At 34.2% G+C, this 18,904-nt stretch overlaps 2 long non-coding RNA genes across 2 annotated transcripts; both read left to right on the plus strand.

Annotated features, from left to right (window-relative positions):
- Nucleotides 1-200: 200 nt before the first annotated feature.
- LOC126817608 (uncharacterized) lies at nt 201-3,698 on the plus strand. The gene is made up of 3 exons (XR_007679084.2): nt 201-738; nt 998-1,051; nt 1,633-3,698. It is a non-coding gene; the product is annotated as an uncharacterized LOC126817608 (long non-coding RNA).
- Nucleotides 3,699-5,909: 2,211 nt separating this feature from the next.
- LOC126817248 (uncharacterized) lies at nt 5,910-16,933 on the plus strand. The gene is made up of 6 exons (XR_007678956.2): nt 5,910-6,007; nt 12,583-12,831; nt 13,471-13,761; nt 14,001-14,036; nt 15,060-15,183; nt 16,200-16,933. It is a non-coding gene; the product is annotated as an uncharacterized LOC126817248 (long non-coding RNA).
- Nucleotides 16,934-18,904: the final 1,971 nt, after the last annotated feature.

An 18,904-nucleotide genomic window follows, 5' to 3' on the forward strand; every position in this document is an offset into this window, starting at 1 on the left:
CGCTATTGTTCACGTGTATGTAGATAACGTAGCTATACGTTTGGAAATGTAAAGTAACATAGCAACGTCCAGATGTTGTAAAACTCGCGGTCGTTGCTTCAGGAACATGGGGCGGGGGGAGGGGGGTTGCATTCATTTCTTTTCATTCCTAGCTAAACTTACTTTGGATTTTTTCTGTTTTATACATTGAGCCCCTTAGAAAAAGTCTGGGTAACACTCCCTGACCAGGTACATTTCATTTTCTTTTCTCTGCACAGCCAAATTAATGATAATGGCATGGCACCAATCGTCCAAAATAGTAAAATCAGTTTTCTTGGAATGATTCAAGAGTTGGTATAAGCATTTGAATTAAATGGAACATGGTTCCACGACATAAACTATCATTTTCAACCTCAAAATACACTATTTAGCCAAATTGTCTTAAAACAGCACTTTATATACAGTGTGGTATATACAGAGAATTACAATTTAATTTAGCCTAGTCACTATTATATATACATTCGGATATATACAACAATATCGAAAGTATTAAATATATATAAGGATATTGTTCTATCTTTACCAAATAATTTCTGTTATTTAATGGTCTGCCTCTCTATAGCACACAAGGATCTGAGTTTTATCATCAGCAATAAGCGTCTGGGTAATTAAGAGAGAGGCAAATAGAATTGGTAATATGAGATGGTTGAAGATGTTGGAAGCAAAGGGATGTATTCGGTTAGACCATATGATCCAGAGGTACAGATATATATTATATATGTTATCCTCGTGTAAATGCAATGTGCTATTTATATGAAAGCGTTTTGTGGAATATATATCGTTTATAAGTGTAGTAACGAAGGATTTACAGTGATGCCATTTAGGTCAGCGTTAAACAAGAAATGGCTGTAGATTTCATTAGTTTTTTTTGGCAAAATGGACATTTATAGTTATATCTACGTAAATATTTCGTGTGTGGAGAATATCTTTTGTACATTAATTCTTTTTTCCATTTCAGATAGTATAACACATTGATGTAAATTATGCCAAACTGTTTCAAATTTTATATGAGGTAGGTGTTTGTTTATTTTTGGTTGTACATTCTTACTATCAATGAGTGACCAGTCTATTTCAGCTTAATTTTGTTAGAGAATTTCATGTTTCATTTTAAATAAATGTAGGTGGTTTTAATCTCTTTATATTCAGAGTGAATGTATTTAATTGTGTGGTAGATTTTCTCTTGTGATGGGTTTAAATAAAAATATAGATTATGTTTTGTTGGTGCATGGCTTTAGTTTTTAAATCAACCTTTGGAATTTTTAACCCACCTGCTGTGTATACGAGATTCAGGGTGTTCCTTCTAATTATTTTCACACGAGTTTGACCAAATAAAATTGTATATTAGTTTATGTTTGTAATATTATAAGGAGAAGGAAGAATGATTCGAGCAACAAACTAGAGTTTGCTTAATGTGTATTTGATTAGAATGCAAACATTTTCTTAAATGGATAGGTTCTAAGTAGACCAGCGACTAATATATAGTTGATGTTATTGTTATGATGAGTGGTAGGCTAACCAGTGTTTCCATTTTATTAATCCTAAGCCAATTGCCCAATAAGTTAATTGCGTCCGTTTTAATGTTTATATTTTCAGGACACGAGTCTTGGGATGGTTTACCAACACAGAGGATTTCGGTTTTATCATGATTGAGTTGAGAGCCAGATATGGTGCCAAAATTGTTCAAGAAGTTAACTGTCCTCTGCATGTTGAACGAGCTTAATCTCTGATGGGTTGTTATGGATTCTGATGCCTTTTATAAAGATGTTTCTGTTTATTCACGAAGCAAGGGGATTTATACATAAGGAATTTAATTAAGGATCATGGATAATGGACATCCTTGATGAATCAAACTGGCAATTTTAATATTTTATGAAAATGATCCATTTACTTGAACTTTACTATCCAAGTTTTTAAACAGTATTGTAACCCAATTAAAGCTATAATTTGGAAAATTCTTATATTTTAGTGAATGTTTAAATAATTGTGTTCAATACGATCAAAAACAAGCTATCGAAAATGCTTTTATTTGGTCCGGGTCCAGTTTGTGTTTTAGAGATTAATTTGTTAATAACTGTGTTCATCTTAAAATTGGTAGTTTTATGATTTTATAGTCGACACTTGACAGATTTATCAATATGTAGTTCTGAAGTAGTCGGTGATCGCCTGCATTCTTATAATTAATTGTTATTATACCAGTTCTCATTGTGTTAGCTAATACACCCTGTAAATAGATGCCAGTTTTTACTTTTGTTATATTGGTTCCTATGGTGTCAAAGAATTTAATGTAAAATTTAATGTAGAAATCTCCTGGAATGCCGGCTATACCGGGACTACGGTTTGCTCTGAAACTTTTCAAGGCCTTTAGAACTTCATCTATTTCCAGTTGTTGACAAATGTTTCTGAGGACATGTTTGTTTTGGAATGTTAAAGCTTGACAAATTTTTTGTGAAATATTTTTAATAGCTGCTTTACGTTTTTGCCACCATTGTATGTTTTCCAAAATCAATTACCCCATTTATTCATATTCTGGTTGATATTAAGTTACACTACTTGATGATCAGTGAAAGGGAAAGGAATATGCTATCTAATCTTCAAGCCTGTCCCTGTGTGTTTAGAAAGGTAAAAATGGATATCAGGGGAGATAATTCTGTAGACATCAGAGATATTAGGTTGAGTTGAATATGGCCTTGGTATTTTATTGCTTATTTTGGATAGCTGTTCATGTTGCCAAGTTTATTATCTTTATTGGATTCAATCAGATTGAAATCACCTCTTATAATTTATGAATGTTGTGGACAATACAGAGTTTTGAAATATTAAAGAAGTTTCTTGTATTTGGTTTTAAATTCTCTCTTGCAGGGACCTTATATATTACACAATTGGATATTTGCATTATTAGCATTTACTTCTAGTTCTTCAGGTATATTGTAACGCTTTTGTATAATATTTGGGTTTCGTTATATGCAGTGTACAACTTATAACCAATTTCATTTTCAACATTTTTTATATTATGATTGACATCTAATTTTAAAATGTCTTATATACATACAATATATCTAATCTGTTAAATATGTTGCTAAATTGTTTAATCTTTTGACGATTTCTTTGTTGAACATTAATTGAATAAATTAACATAATAATTAGAAAAATAACAGGGCTAACAGTCTCCAAAGTCTGCTTTCTAAAATAATTTTCAAATCTGAATATATTAATGTGTAAATTGTGTGATCTCTAAACTTATGTTTCAGTAAGCGGGGATTCCCCTCTCGACCTTTGATCATCTATTACTGTTTCTGATAAACTATCAAGACTTCTATTTCTTTCATTGTCTTTATCACACCCTAGGAGCGGATCCATTTTTTTTGCGGTGGCGAACAATTTTTGACCCATATATTCTCGCGGTAAAGAACAAAAATGATCACCTCTCAGCTGGTAGGTAGGTACCGAAACTCATGTTGCTAAACAGTCAGATTAATTGGAAATCGTAATTTACTACAAAACGAGCCGGTTGGTGGCTTGGTTGATTGCCCGTCACTCCCAAGTGGAGACAGCTCGCCCCACCCTTTCTGAAAATCCTAACAATAAGGCATTGGTGTCACAATTAACATTTGACTGTGATGTTTCAGGGATGTCATTTAATGGATTGTCAATACTACTTTTAGCGTGTAAAAACCTTTGACCTACTGAAGGTAGGGTATTAATGGGGGTGGAAGAAACATAACTACTAGATGTATTATCATTAGACTCGTTACCTCCATTCTTAGCATGGCTCTCAGGATTTAGGATAATACTTGTTGAGCCCTTAACACTGATGTTGTTATTGTTGACTATAGCTTGTATAATGGTAATAGAAATTGACAATTCGTTGGTCAGACTTTGTAAGTTTTCGGAATAGAACTGACCAGATATTTTATCATTAGTTTCTGTAGTAAACATAAACAAAGTACAACATGACTGGACAATGTCTTTACTTCTAATCAATTCAGTGGGATCAATTATGGTAATTTGGTTCATTTAACAGCAACAGCTAACACAGTAATTTAATACACATTAAAACTAGAGAACTCAAAGATGAAAATTCAATATCTTCTTTTCGGTTGTTAAATGCTAGATCTGTGAGAAATAAAACAACATGCTTGTCAGATTTTATCATCGAGAAATTTTCTGGATGTATGCAGCATTACTGAAACGTGGCTAAATGATGACATTTTGGACTCATCGACTCTTGCTGCACTGGTTCCTAACGGTTATTCTATCAAACACCGCCCACGGGGCTCGCGTGGTAGTGGAGTTGCACTTATATACAAGCCATAGTTTAAATACAAGAACAGAAGCACAAGTTAATCACACATCTAAAGTTTGTTATTTTAATATTCACAATATTGAAAAAATACAGAACTATTTTATCAAGAGATGCAAAAAAAAAAACCTTGCGAGGTCAAGATTTGATAATTTTAACCCTCTATTAGGTGACTTAACCTTACCACAAAGCAAATGTACCACCCCCACACCCTAAACCGATCATAATTCCAATGTAATTGCACGTTGGATCCTAAGGTCTCCTTCCCAACCTCTTAGGTTTGCTTTGGATACACCATAGAAAATATAATCAATATTATTTACATCTGAAAGAGGAATTAAAGAATAGAGTTAAAACATAAAAAGGGTTCTTTTAAAAGCGGTGTTAAATTTCGCTGTCCTTCGAGAAGAGAGGAGAGTCATCTCCGCCTTGGTCATAATAAAACAGAAGGTCCAGGATGGTTGGTATCACCAATGCCGAAAGAAAAAAAAGGTCAAAAGGGAAAAAGAATCATCTTGCTTTATGTGGAAAAGGTAAGCTCTCGCAGTAAAAACCACATAGCTGGACCCGTGGATTATTTACAAATTGAAAACTGTTCGTTAAATAATTTCCAATAATAATAATAATAACGAATATTTATATTGCAAGGATGCTCATGGCGCAGGTTTGTTTAGCACTTCAGTTTTATGGTTCACACCTTAGAATAGGATTGATATAGATGAGATTTTAGTTTTTATTTAAAAGTTTCCTAATTATATAACATTGCGAAGTTTCGAGAAAGACGCCTGGTGGAAGTCTGATATTAATACTCAAAGCCATTGTAGGAAGAAGCACATCTGAAATTTGAATTACAAGAGATGTGGGAACAACTAGTTGGCTTAGGTGAACGGATAATGCTCAAGACACCAGCTTCAGAAAACACACGAAATTCCCCGATTGCCCAATAAGAATATTTAAATATAGAACTAATTGAGATTGAATTATCCGATGATTAAAAAAAACAGGTTCTGATTCCATTGAATACATCATCATGCTCACCGACGAAGAATTAACGAGTAAAAAATAATTCCTGGTTCTGAAAGCGTACGCCATACCCTGTTCGTCTGATGCAATCGCTTTGATTGTCTAAGCAAAACACCCTTCTTCGATTGTAGACCCATACGTCAACTCCGTTATACGTCCATAATAATAATGTACATTTGTAGAGCGCTAAATCCATCCAAAAGCATGCTCATATCATTACCATGAATATTTACCAAAACCAGGCAAAAACATAGCAATTCAAACCCTCTTCAAACATCGGCTAAACTGGCCATGCAAAAGCGGAGGAAGACAATAAATGGTGGCCTGTGTCCTATATGAAAACTAGTAATTATTTCCCTTGTATATAAAAAGGTAATTTTTCATTGGGAATTCCCACAAATGGATGCGCCTCTTCACCCCCGATCATTCCACCTCAAATTCCTTAGTGGTAACCAATTGAAAATAAAAATACATGGTCTATTTCATCAATTCGAGATCTCACGTCAAGCGAAAAGTGTGGTGCAGAAATGTGAAAAGAAGGGGAAAGGATATATGTATTTACTGGAACTACACTCTGTCGACGTTAGTTAGCTCCCTTGAACATATAGTTCAATACTGGTGCGTAATACATGAATATATAAACAGGTATAGTATGTTCATTATGAATAATATTTTGATATGTCTGACAAAATGAGTCTAAATGTGCTACAGGCAAAACAATTTGAAGACTATGGATTTTGGTCGAAATAGATTTTTACATAAATATACCGTCCAGCAATCCCAAAGATCAGTATAGCACTACAACATCTTAAATTGCCTGTGTGTGGAAGCTTTGTAAGAGTTTAGTGTTAATAAATCTGTATTTTTTCTGAAAAGTCTTTGTGTAATAGTAAAATTGTACACACAACAATGTTCCATAATAATATGCGAATTCTACATTGTATTCGACCCAACGATTTATATTGTTGAAGATAAGATGCACCTATTACCTTAATACTATATAATATCTTCCTGTTTATGGTTTCGGTTGATAAAAATAGATATACGTACAATTACACGCCAATTAATGCAGTGACAAAAGTTATTTCACTAACCAAACTACTTAAAATTGTCAAGAAACATAACACCATTGAAGATTTCCGAGCGAATACACCTTAAGATACGAGTCCAATATTCATAAGAAGAAAACTGGGGGACTAGGGTAATATTTTAATTGCAAAGTTGTCCTATAACCCATAAACACCTTATGGGATATAACTCATGGATCAACGTCTATATTTTGTTCCCTAACAAAATGGCTTAAGCCATAGAGATGTCTTGTGGTTTTAGCGGAATATTTGTCAAGGGGTCTAAAATTGGGTGGACATGTGCTAATGCTGTTAATCATTTTATAAACATCATATGGGATATAACTCTAAATCAAGGCCTATATTTTGGTTCCTAACAACATGGCAAAAGCCTATAATCCTTCAGTGGTATTTAACGATTGAGCACATTAAAAAACATAACACAATTTATATGGAAAACAATCACTGGTTTATACAAATATGGCACGACGTTTCGACAAGTAGTTTCTTATCTTTTTCAGTTAACACATCTAACTGCCTCATCTTCATGTGGTGTTAAAATTGGTCTTGACAAAATAGTATTCTGTTCTATTTTTCAATATAATTAAAGGATAATTAATGTCTTAAGAGTGCTTATGTAACACGATGTCTTATGGGTCGCATGTGAAAAGACACTCCAACAAAGCTCATCACATCCAACGTGTGACGCATACTCTCTCCTCTGCTACATATTATAATAGCCCTGTGATCTAATCGTCTTGTATTGTCTCTGGGTTTTTTTTTGTAATTCTTTACTCTAGGACTCCACTTAATTTAGCCCAATCGTCAAAACGTTTATTTAACTCCGATTATTCAGTTTATGGTTACCACAATTCGTTTCTACATTTTTATGTCAAGCACTGGATACATAAATTACAAGCATACATTACCATTAACATCATTCTCTCTACCAAACGTTTTCGTAGGACATGTTTACTGAAAGAACCCCACAGCATCATATGGCTCTCCTACGATTTAACGGTGCGTTCTAATCCAAGTGGTGTCTAAATGATGTCCGAATGATACTCGAATGATGTCTATTTCCCAGCCTCTTATCCGAGGAGGCTGTGAGTATGATGTTCCCCTGGGAACCGAATGATGTCTGTTTCCCAGCCTCTTATCCGAGGAGGCTGTGAGTATGATGTTCCCCTGGGAACCGAATGATGTCTGTTTCTCAGCCTAGAAGGTTGTGGATATGATGTTCCCCTGTGAATGGTGTCTATTTCCCAGTTTCTCAACTGAGGAGGCTTTGGGTATGATGTTCCTCTGGGAACTCCAAATGATATCTTGTCTAGGATTTCTCAATGATGTCTTCTTTACGATCTCCTCATGATGTCTGAGTGGAAAATTAACCCCGTTCTTCTTATATAAAGAGGATACGTGCATAGGTCGTGTATTGAGCCCCGGGAAATTGACCAAGTACTTCCTTTATCGGATTGGTCAGCTGCACATACCCATTGTAATAATATGGGCACAAGGAGGACAGTTGCCCGTGTGTCTAAAGCATGTGATTACTATATTTGGATCATCAGACTATGATGCCATTGCCCAATTTTAAACTTCCATATTTATCCTTGTTAGCCTAGTTCTCGTTTGTCACTGATACTAGCTAAAAAACTTCAATACATTAACCAGAGCATCTTTTTAGAGAACTCAGATAATCTCTACTGTATATAAGCCCTATAGTATTTTACGTATTTGCATTTGGGATTCATTTAAATTATCGAATTTACACGCGTCAAGTTTACGCTACTTACGTAAAAAAAACGTATAAATATATCACCGTAGCCCCATAATGTCGGTTGAGGTCGAATTTCGTGAAAATTGGAACAAAATTGTCGGACAAAATGGCCGCCTCTTGTACCCCACATAACATCATGACGTTATATTTACGTAAAAATGGTAAGTCAGTTTACCATCATTTTGCTCATTTTTTAACGTTAATTTAACATCAGGAAATGACGTTAATCTACCGGAAAGTTTACGTCATGTTCTGGTGTAAATCTAACGTAAATTTTACATAAAGTTTACATTACTTACGTTATCTCACCATTATTAAATAGAACAAAATTGGAAGTTTCAGTGAAACTATTCAGTTTATCTCCAGCATTATCATTAAAGGCAGAGTCCAAATGGAGTGGTGACTGTTAAAATCTCCACATAAAAAAATATTATTAGTTTTTACTTGATCATATATTTTTTATACGCTTCTTCATCAATAATTTTACACGGATTATAAATGTTAACTACGGTCATTCTTTGTTTGTCGGTTGTAGCCAATTCTAATCCCATTACCTCGAATTCAGCAGAGTCTACTGTAATAAACGTATGAGAGTTGGAACACCCCCGGAACCCCCTTTGTCAGGTTAGGACGATCTTTCCGCAAAAATGTGTATCCAGTCAGTTTTGGGTCCTCCTGCTTTGGACCTATTTTTTTTTCCTATATCCATTTTATGTCAATTTTGCTAACAAAGTGGTTAAATTCTGCCATACGTGATGTGAGACCATTGGTATTAATTTGCATTATGTTTAACTTATTGGATATACCGATGTAAATTATTGGATTAGTTTGATTTCAGGGTTTAATTCTTATTAATTAGCCAGTTATAGCATTCGTTAGTATTAGTCTTATTTATTTTGGATGGACGGACACAACCGTTGTCCTTTCGGAAATTTCCTTTTCAAGGGAGATTTGCTCCCCCTTCGTTCGACGGGGTCGGCGGTTGAGCCATTATTATATATTTTCTATATTTAGCCGCATGTGAGATGTAATCATGTGAGTGGTCAGATAACACCCCATCATCACAAACCTTAATATCCGATTCAGCTTTCTGAGTATTGTTTATCGCTGGAATAAGGACTGTGCTATTTATTTCCAGTTGGTTCTCAATAATAAACTTTTTGGCATTTTGTTTTATGACGTTAATTACAAAGTCCTTGCTCGTTTGGTTGTTTTTACGAGTGATCACCCGAAGTGCTGTTTCTAATAAAAACTCATAAAAAGAGTTTCTGTCTTTGAATGTTGCGATGTAATGATTATTTGATTAAATGGTTTATTCTTATCTAAATTTGATTTAGCATATAATGTTTGCCTTTCAACGTTCGTTTCTTGTGTATACATGAATGACATTAAACAAAGCCCCCCCCCCCCACCTAAACGAAATGTTCTTAGCATATTTAATTCTAAGAATTTCCTTTGTTGCAATGAATTTGGTGCAAGTTTTGTCAGTTGACTTGTGACTTTCGCTCCAGCACATTTGTTTTAAAAGCTTTATTATATCAGAACAGAACAGTAGAACGTTCAACCCCATTTGATTTCGTTGTATACATACATATGTATAGAGATACGACTTAGTCATTAGCACACTTTAATACCTCAGATGAACAGGTATTACTGCTGTGCGAGTATGAACATTTTTCGCACACTGATTTACCTTTACGGTGAGCTTGGTCATGACCGGTTTCTACACATTTTGACACGGGGAATACACCTGTATACTGTTCTTCTCTGATAGCCTAATTTTATTTTTACCGGGACCTGTCCCTTTTTAATCGTGACTTATATGTTTTCTGATGTTTTGCCATCTGGGGTGCTGTACCTGTATACACTTACTACTTCATAACCATTGGTTTGGTGATTTTTTAAGAGTTCCTCGTTTGAGTATTCACATGGGACAACATGAATAACACCTTGCTTCTGGGTTACAGATAGGGGTGGGGCAATTACCACTTCTACTCCGCCATTTCACCATTGCAGGCATTTTCACCATCGTACGTTCCCATTTGTCAATATTTTAGTTTCGGAGTGCCTTTGATTCCCTATTTGGTTTTGATTTCGTCGGCAATAGTTTTAGTTTTATAGCTATAGATTTTGTGTGACTTAACCACGTCCACTTCGCTATATTCTATTTTATTATTTCTACTACTCCTGTTTATCGATTTAAATGACTTAGGTAGTGGTGTGTTTAACAGACATTCAACATAGATTGAACATAGTTGCTACGCCTGGATGAAATGAGAGCTGTGACAATACAATAAGTCCGTTCAGTTCAGTGATAGCTTGGTAATGAGAGAGACAATACAGAGAGAATATCTAGATGAATATCTAATACAATATCTAATAGATATTTGTTAATTGGTGAACCCACTTAACTAAGAAGAAGAGTTAACACTAGATGAATGTATAATTTACTATAACCAATCTAAAATATATAAGTAAAGCTATTTAATTGACGGGAACCGTTGAGCCTTGTGTAGTTATATCATAAGCCGTATTTATTTATATGATATCAATCAGATCAGTAAGTTGGAATGTAAATATATACACGTGTGCAATAGTTTAACATTTCTTATTAGATGTCGGGACAGTGACGTAGATTAGTCCTGCAATCGCCAGTAAAATCATCAGCAGCATAAGATATTCCACTAAACGATCAGTCAGACTTTTTAATTTCACTTATCGATATATCGATGATGTTTTATCACTAAAAAATCAGGGGAGGGGGGTTGAATGGCTGATGGTTAGCGTGCGCGCGCTGTATCATAAAGTCTGTCATTGAGTCGACTGACGTGGTTTCGAATCCCCGGTTGTACGTGACAAGGAGTAGGGTCGCCTGTCCAACCTCGTGGGTTTTCTCCGGGTCCTCCGGTTTCCTCCCACTGCTAAAGACCCCTACGCGCAAGCAAATTATTGAAATAAAATTAAACCATATGTTAGTTCCGAAATTACCTAGTTTGTGTCGAGTGGACGTTAAAACCCCATTTCTCTCTCTCTCACTTAATAATCCTAAATTTAGTGATTATGTAGAATTCATATATCATGATGAACTCGAAATTAAAAACACCACTGACAGTGACAATTACGCTTCCTACTTGGATCTGCGTCTCGATTTTGACAATTGCCATAAACTGAGTGTTAAATTGTACGATAAACGTGATGACTCTGACTTTCCGATTGTTAACTTTCCATTTATTAGTAGTTACATTCCAATACCACCAGCTTATGAAGTGTTTGTGTCTCAGCTAACTCGTTACGCGAGAGCTTGTTCCTTTTATTCTGATTTTTTAAGTAGATCGAGGCATTTGTCATCTAAGCTTCAACTACAAGGATACTTGCGCACTAAACTTATTAAAACCTTTAAAAAGTTTTATGGCCGTCATATTGATTTGATTGGTAAATATAACGTGTCTCTCTCGGCTATTATTCTAGATATATTTAATTGCTATCTCTCTGACAATGTCTACTACATCGTTAACACAGTTCATCGCGTGCATTTTGCATACCGATAGTTCATTGGCCAATCACGCTATTTTACCGACATTTCGCCTAATAGTTTGGATGCAGCTATGGCGGGTGTGGCGTCAGGCAGGGTAAGCTTACTCTTCCGGACACCTGTTACCACTGTTTGTCGTGTATTTTGTACACGAGGAGCAGTCCATTTGCTGATTACACTATTTTGCTTGAATACATTTCGCCTAATAGTTTGGATGCAGCTATGGCGGGTGTGGCGTCAGGCAGGGTAAGCTTACTCTTCCGGACACCTGTTACCACTGTTTGTCGTTTATTTTGTACACGAGGAGCAGTCCATTTGCTGATTACACTATTTTGCTTGAATACACTATTTTGCCTATAACGTTTTTTAGGACTTCGAATTCTGTCTTATGGTTTGGATTGTTCGTACTTGGTTTTATTTTATTTTTACTTAAAGCTAGTAAATGTTATGTACGAGAAAGAATACACCAATACAGAAATGAAAAAAATATCGTCTATATGCAAAATCAGTGATAGAACTGGTTCACCAATTAATCAATTTAATGGCTTATTTTTTTTAAAATCTGTTTATTGAACCAACGTGTCAAACATACTTTCTGTTGGCCACGTTTTTATAATTTCGTCTACTCCTCTAACCAACATTAAAGATTTCAAGCAAATTTATTAAAACTTGGAATATTATCTGAACATATTATTACTCAAACTTACAAGGTAGAAAACATTTTTCACCTATTTTGTTGAAATGCGACAAAAGTAATAAATGGCATTTACATTACCTTTCAGAGTCCTTTTTACCATCTATCTGTATAATGTATGTTTCTCTTTTAATTTGTTTATTGCAGGCGACATGTCCGCACAACCAGTTTATTCACACAATTCGTGTGAATCCATGCCAATTATTCACTCTATCACTTGTAAACATGAGACAAGGGTACTAGATAATTGTAAATCAACTGAAGTAGAACATGATAGTGGTTTACTAAAACTTAAGAAAGAAAACCTGGAATTGAAACAAACAGTTGAAGAGTTAAGATCTTCACTTGCAAAACAGAAATTGAAGAATAAACAGGAATTCAAGAATAAACGCAGAGGTATTTCAATTATTGTGGTTTAGCTCACAATGTTCACCGGAGGTCCACACAGGGTTGTCACTTAGCAGTTTGCATTTCTCTACGCGAACAACAGCAACTATGAACAACTTGTTCCTCCGTAAATTACGTATTTGTGTCGACGGGGGCTCGCACGTCTACTAGTTACCATTCCTTCACGCGCAATTATCGTAAATATTAAAAACGTGCTCGTTCGAGAAAAACGAATTTGTGTTGACTTCAGGATCCATAATCCTAGTTGTCCATACTGCCGACACAGTGGCATTAAAGCCCGTGACAAATATTTAGCATCTTAATTGTTACTGTTTTTGTGTAATCTAACAAGGAATAATGGAATATAAATGAAATAAATTGACATTGGATGGAATGTCCTACTGTCCAGCCGGTTTATTCGAGATGGGGGTATACGACATGCAATATATTATCGGGACAATATTGCCTAGACAGGGACGATACTACTCTATACTCCTATTTCGATAGCTTCAATGAGCTATATGGTTAGGCTTAAGATTTGGGTAGGAGGGATAGGGTAATTTTTATGAATAACTTAGTCCCCATAGTATTAACATAAGGAGCCATTACTAATTTCATCCTATGTCTATATTTTATTCTTTGCTACAGGTTATGTGGAATATGGACGAATGCCGGATGTCCAGTATAGCAAAATACAGGCCAATTACACAACTCTACTGAAAGAGATAGTAAAACCCACTCCACTTTGCAGACAATTATTCTCTGCTTTTGTATTTGACGAAGATGACAAAAGAACAATAGAGTCCGAAAAAGATCGAATAGAACAGACTGATCAATTGTTAATGACTTTGGTGGAGCGTGGTCCAAGGGCCTTTGATGAATTTTTACAGGCACTTTCTGCTACATTCCACCACCAGGCAAAAAGAATACTAGAACAAGGTAGATATACATACGCTTTTTAAGGGACCCCCTTTACACGCACTCCTTATTTAACACATAAATAATATTTTTCTGTAGATGCTCCCAATATTCCCATTTAATATCAAATTTGGTAATTTAAGAATAGAATAATTCCTCCTCCTCCCATATATATATGCTTCGGGAAATTCTGAATCTACTGGCCATGTAAATGTTTTGCACATTATAAAAGTGTAGAATTTGACGATGTTCCTTTGCAGATGAATGTGAAGACGTTGCGGCTATCAAAGATAATAGTAAGTATCATTTTACATTAAATGTTGCACGACACATCGGATCCAGATTCAGTTTTAAAATTTCAAATTTTCGTTCGATATCGAATCTATTACAGAAAGCTGTTACCATAGACTCTCGATAATACCTACCTACAAACTTGACTCTGCGAAAAGACAAGATTCTATTCGGGAAGAGCATCACTTTGTGAAGTTATAGTAATGTACACACTATATAAGATGTGTTCTACTTGAGGATAGTTGACATCCTTACTTGTTCACTTTCTAAATAGGTTTTCGTTGTAGATTAATAATCAAAATCATTGAATGGTCGGATAAAGCCGAGTTACAATGGGGAGTTCCTAGTTTTTATCCACGTGATTAACACGCATCAAAATGCCCCAAACCTTTTCGATCTTTTGTGCTATGAAGGTTATACAAACATATAACTGATATAAAATTACCCAGAATCTCCTCTGCGGGAACATATCTCCCTTGTTTCAATCCCAAATCCTGTAAATCGAGATAATTAAACTATATACCCCTGGACATTCAAAATTATATTAAAAGCATCTTGATTACGGCTTATCCTAGCACCTGATTGTGTAGCGCATACATACAAACTATCTGTAGATCCCGACCATTACCTTCTGCGATGTTCCTTACATTCAAATACACAACAGAAACCATAGACAAATTACAACATGATTTTAAAAATTTAAACAGTCTTTTTTTATTCGGTTCCACAATCTACCATCTGGACGTTAACACTAATATTTTTAACCAGGTCCATAAGTTTATAGATATGTCAAACAGATTTTAAACTCGATCAAATAATATTTTATCGTCTACTTTATGTATACTTTTTGGCTAGTCACTCTAATGTTGCTTATTATTAAAAATGCTTACTATGGTTGTATATGTATAATTATTAACTACTATATATACTGTACATTTTCACCCATTTTATTATATCTATACAATATGTATGTGTTTGCCATTATAACTGTACGTATATATTATCAATTATTTATTATCTTTTACTAGGTTACTTTAGTATGAAAATAATGATAAAAAATCCTAATAGAGACAGCTTGGACGACATGAAAGATACAATAGAAAGATCAATTAAAAGTAATTATGGATGTGACGCAACGATAACAAGTCTCAGGTATATGTTTGGTATATTTGGTATTGTTTTTGGTATGCCAGTTGTATGAATGTTGTTTTTGTTTAATAACTGTTTCGTACCTTTGACGAATGATTATGTTTAAACAATATTTTATTCATTTGTAAGGATTGAACAACACACAAGACCTAGCCCAGAATACAGAAAATAGTAACCAATATAATATAAACTTATACATACTAGTAAGATCAAGCATAACAAATTGTAAAATCGAACATGTCCAGACGTGGCAATGATATATATACATGCGATGCAATTATTTGATATACAGTATACAACAATATGTAAAGGAGAATCAAAATAGTTTGGTATTCTTTACGATATTATGGACTGCTTAAAGCGAAAATTTCATATTTTTAAGTTATATTTTTAAAATGTATTAAAATAAAACCTTAAATGAGATGGTATCTTTAAACAGTTCTACCTTGTTAAAGAATAATCCTATTAATTCTATAATTCACTATTGCCAAAATATTGGCAAAAATATCATTTTCAACTTCAAATTCAAACGTTTGAAGATAGCAATTCCATGGGGGGATAGAAAAACAAGGGATGTAATTGTGTTATTATTTCCGGGGTGAATGATTTTTAAGTGTGGGAATGATACCTATGATCGCATAATAGCGAGTTGACAACCTATTGAGCAAAAGACTTAGAAATAATTATGTTGTAACTTTCTTAGAAAATATGAAATTCTCGCTTTAATATCGATCTTTCTAAAGACTTTAAATATTGGGTAGATCTCACCCATATTAACTCTGTGACATGTATAAGGTCTTAATCAACGTGGATTTTTTGGGGGACGCCCTTCGTTTAATTCAAGAAAAAAAGCTGACGTTTCAAGAAAAACAAAAAAATTCACCATACTCTAGGGTCTTGTCTCGAATCACAAGACTGTATGCAAAAAAGACCAGAGAAAGACCTCGCATTTCAGCACACAAATTTCTTCCATAAAATATGACAACTTTAAATATCTGAATATTATAATTTATTTTTAGCAGTGGTAAGGATTAATAGAACATGCTTCTCGGTGTTGGTAGGAGACATTCAGATGCAGAGATGGTGTTTGTAACATTTCTTTGTGAACCATGCAATAATATTAAGACACAACTTGCATCTAATCAACTTATTAAAGAAGGGTACATCGCTTTTCTACATTCTACATAAAACTTTTAGGCTAGGTGTTACATAGTGTGAGAGACAGTGATAGGTAAAAGATTATAATTATCCTATGACCGCATGTGTAATAAACTCTCCACTGTTCTCTAATTGACCACACTATTGTTCATTTAATAAAGAACCAGATGCTGCCATATGTATAATGGTCAAGTTAGATAATCCGCTGATCACTAATGACGTTTACTAGCGTTAGCTGTCACACATCAATTGTTCTGAAGCCTGCCATATGCTTATAGTGAGATAATCTATCAATGACAAATGATTTAATTATGTAGTCTTTACATAAGTCCTTTTGTTCCATATTATTAATTACCCGTGTTATCAAAGTGAATTTAGTATAAATTGGCTTTGGTTTTTCATGTAAAACAGAACAGCTTTGGCGGCTGACCAGATACGACTTTATAGTATATCTAGTATGCTAGAATAAAATGTTGCATCCAGATCATGTTTTATTTCTATTAACTCAAACTATGTTATATAGGCCTGTGACGCTGATACAAATATAAAATAGTAAGAACACCTATAGCTGATTTCATTATGAAGTGTGCCAGTTGTTCCCACAATATAGTAAAAACATAAAATTAAAAAAAAAAAAGATACGACTTTATAGTATATCTAGTATGCTAGAATAAAATGTTGCATCCAGATCATGTTTTATTTCTATTAACTCAAACTATGTTATAATCATAATTTGGTGACCGTGTCCAGCGAACAACTGTGGTTGTATGGAAAGATACAGAATAGAGTAGTGGCAGCCGAATTCTCTCCAGTTTGAACCAAATACAGAACCAGTCAAAGTCAGAAAGGTACGTTAGCTTTGTTATTTTTCGTAAAAATGGCTGAACAAGGAGATGTTTCTGCGCTATTTCAAGGTTTAACTGGGGAGTTAAAAGGCTTGTCAACTACTTTAAAACACCATGGCGTTTCTCAGTTAGTCGAAACATATTCAGGGGAAAGACAAAATTTTGAAACTTGGATAAAAAGCATAGAGAAATATGCAATTTTAGCTGAAATTGCCATTGAAAAAGTGAAATTAATCGCTTATCAATCTAGTAAAGGTTCTGTTAGTGACTTTTTAAGTAGACATTGTCGGAAATCGGGTTGTAAAATTTTGTCCTATTAAAAGTCCTCTTTATCCAATAAATTTAAGTAAATTATGTATTATAGCTTTGTTTATGCAAAATTCTAAATTAGTAAAACAAGTTTGTAATGTTAATATTAGACCTCGAATAATTCTACCATTGGCTGAATATTTAACGGATGGTTATTGGGCTATATCAACTACAGAAATTTTAAGGTTTTCTCTTCTTTGTTTTTATGGTAAACATTCGAATTCTGGACACAAATTAGTTGCACATCCTCCCATAGATATTATAAAATTGAATATGTCATGCTCTGCATCTAATGAATATCTCTCGTTACTACCATATTATACGAAGGAAAGTAAATATGTCATTAAAAATTCTATTCGAAATATACATATGCATTTCAATATTTCAAACATTAAATTATGGAAACCATTAACAGTAGCCTTTCCAAACGTCACAATTCCACAGATTCCCTCTAAACTTAAAAACATTAAAAATATTCGTATTAAAGATTTAGTAAATCAACTGAGAAGTGTAAATAAGATAAGTGTTGACAAGCCATGGCCTCATTTAAGTTTTGTTGTAAGCGGTTTTGGAATACTTTTGGGAATAATTACTGGTATTTACTTACTAGTAAAATGTATTAAAAAAAGAAATGAGAAATCAGCCAAATTATACGAAAATAACAAAGAAGTCAGAGCAATGTATTCTGCTCTGACCGAGATGGTGTCGGCGAAGACCGAGGGCGAAATTACGCTACAAGGAGAAGATATTAGCTCCACACCACCAAAAGAAAAGTTAATTTATCCTACGTTAACTTTGTCGTAAGAGGAAGAAAATTGATACAAATGATATACGGAACAAACTGGCTGTTCCAGTTATAGGAAATATAAATAGTTCCTGTTGAATCAACGTTGAACGGGCCTGTATATAGAAGATCTGAATAGATGTGCCGATAATTTTGTGGATCCTGTTGTTGCTGTTGTGTGTGTTTTATTTTATTCCGTGGATAATTAGTGTACACTGTGAACTATTAATGTGTTAAAATTGGATCATCATTATAACAATTTTTCAGAGGAACTTTTCAAATAATTTTATATATATATATATATTACTTTTTTATATCCATTAAGGATAGGGTGATTATATTTTGTTTGTTTGTTTCACAAACTGTTGGCAATGGAGGTATTGTTACATAGTGTGAGAGACAGTGATAGGTAAAAGATTATAATTATCCTATGACCGCATGTGTAATAAACTCTCCACTGTTCTCTAATTGACCACACTATTGTTCATTTAATAAAGAACCAGATGCTGCCATATGTATAATGGTCAAGTTAGATAATCCGCTGATCACTAATGACGTTTACTAGCGTTAGCTGTCACACATCAATTGTTCTGAAGCCTGCCATATGCTTATAGTGAGATAATCTATC

The sequence above is a fragment of the Patella vulgata genome, chromosome 1, assembly GCF_932274485.2.
Source record: "Patella vulgata chromosome 1, xgPatVulg1.2, whole genome shotgun sequence".
Classification (NCBI taxonomy): Eukaryota; Metazoa; Mollusca; class Gastropoda; family Patellidae; genus Patella; species Patella vulgata.